The sequence below is a fragment of the Echinops telfairi genome, unplaced genomic scaffold (genome assembly GCF_000313985.2).
Source record: "Echinops telfairi isolate 266 unplaced genomic scaffold, ASM31398v2 ScPeMD7_1;HRSCAF=3_0, whole genome shotgun sequence".
NCBI classification, from domain to species: Eukaryota; Metazoa; Chordata; class Mammalia; order Afrosoricida; family Tenrecidae; genus Echinops; species Echinops telfairi.
The window spans coordinates 60,972,854-60,975,012 of record NW_022103896.1 but is presented as its reverse complement, the minus strand read 5'-3'; positions in this window follow the sequence as shown (position 1 = coordinate 60,975,012).

The following is a 2,159-nucleotide window of genomic DNA, read 5'->3' as shown; positions in this document are numbered from 1 at the left end:
AAGAGGTTCAATGATTGGATAGTTTCTACTTTTCTATTTAACTCCAAATTTGGAATTATATCAAGGACCATATTTTAATTGGATCTGGAAGTTGCTATTCAAGTTAAACATTGAATATTATTTTTAAGAATGTGAACAGAAGAGTCTGCCTCCCCTTATTTAAGGTCTAGTGTTTATAACTTGAGCTGGGTAGATGAGCTGACTCTTCTTCAACCCGTGCAAGACGATGTAAAGCAAAGAGCCCTGGTGCTGATCAACCTTCACTTAGTAGGGTTATATATGTTATGCTATCACGTGCTACCAGTCACTCTAACTCATAGAGACTCTATCTGTCATAGAACAAAACACTCCCAGTTCTGCACCATCCTCAACAATGTTACTATTTTGACACATTTTGCAGTCACTGTATCAATCCAGCTCATTGACGGTCTTCCTCTCCCCATTTTGCCAGGCATGATGTCCTCTGCCAGGGACTCGTTTATTCTGATAACATCTCCTAATGATGTGAGATTAAGTCTCACCACCCTCACTTCTAAGGAGCATTCCGGTTGTTGTACTTCTTCTGTGACAGACCTGTTTGTTCTCCTTGCCAGGAGAACAATGGTATTTTCAATGGTACTTTCAATATTTTTTCACCAATAACATAATCCAAATGCATCAGCTCTTCCCTGGCCTTCCTTATTCACCTAACTGTCACATGCATACAAAGTGATTAAAAATACCCTAGTTTGGGGAAAGTGTACCTAAGTCCTTAAAGTGACATCTTTGCTCTTGGACACATTAAAGAACGTGCTTCACAGGTGCACATCGCTAGCTCTTGCTGGTGATGAGATTCTTCCTCCTGCTTCTCAGAGGGCTCATTTTAGAAGAAGCAGCATAGACTCCAAGGAATCCTGTCTGAAATTACTCACAGGTGAATCCTATCAGTAACTTCCCCCACCTGCTTACCAGTTCCATGCAGGGAAAGATTGTGTAGTGGGAGTTAGAGCCTTTCCCTAGAAGAGCCACACTTAACAGTTCCCAGTCCCTGCAGTGTGCATAGACAAGTGTAGAATTGTCCAGGGATAGGTAAGAGAGACGGCAATACCACCTGCAGACGTGTTTAGCCTACATGGAGACTATTTCAAGAAACAACAACTTCAAATCTTTATAGTTTTATTTAATAAACGGTTCTATGATTTTGTAGTTATGTATTTTTACTTACCTTTATCTTCAACCCATGACTTCATTCTTTCATTTATAAAATGGGGATATTAAAAGCATTAATATCTCAAGATTAATAAAAAATACATATAAATGCTTAGCACTCTACCAGACACTTAATAAAATTGACCATTAGCATTATTTGGTATTAGTATGATATTGTGTCTGCACATGGGCATGTTATGTATAATGATTTCCTTCCTTTTCACATAATAAAGTGTAAAAATGCCCTTTTCCTCATAAATATGTTGAACATTAATTGTCAAATCTTAAGAAGATGGCTTAAACTATATCTAAATATTATTTAACTATTTGTATAGCAAAAATATATAAGGAGACCCGGTGGTGTGATAAGCTACACATTAGGTTGCAAGGTCTGCAGTTTGAAACTACCAGCCGCTCCATAGGAGAAAGATGAGGCTTTCCAATCCTGTACAGAGTTCCCATTCTGGGCACCTACACAGACAGACCTGTCTGCCTCCGAGGGTGGGAGCAGACTCAGTGGCTGTGAGTGTCTACGCAATTCGTCATCATGGAAAAAACATTTATTACAAAAGCTCTGAATTGAGTAACCAAAACAGATTTTTGAACATTTTATTCTAGTTTCATTGAATCGACTCTGTGCAACTAATAACAACAGAGCTGATCTACTATATGTAAATGAGCAAGTTATACGCTCTACTCTTTTAATGTAAAGGATAGGTCAATTTCTCCAAAGCAAATTCTTAAACTCATTAGGAACCTGGTGTTCATTTTAATCAGTCTCACTGAACTCCACCAAAAAGACTTGTTTACAGGCTATTTCATTCTCTCGTCCCCTCTAGAAGATGAACTGGATTCGTTTTTAAATGGAAAATAGACTCAAGATACTTAAAAGTAGGGCGTCCCTCCCTTGCAAAATCTCAGAGGAAAGAAAGGTATGCTTCAGTTTCCCTGTGGAAAGTTCTAGTAATGTG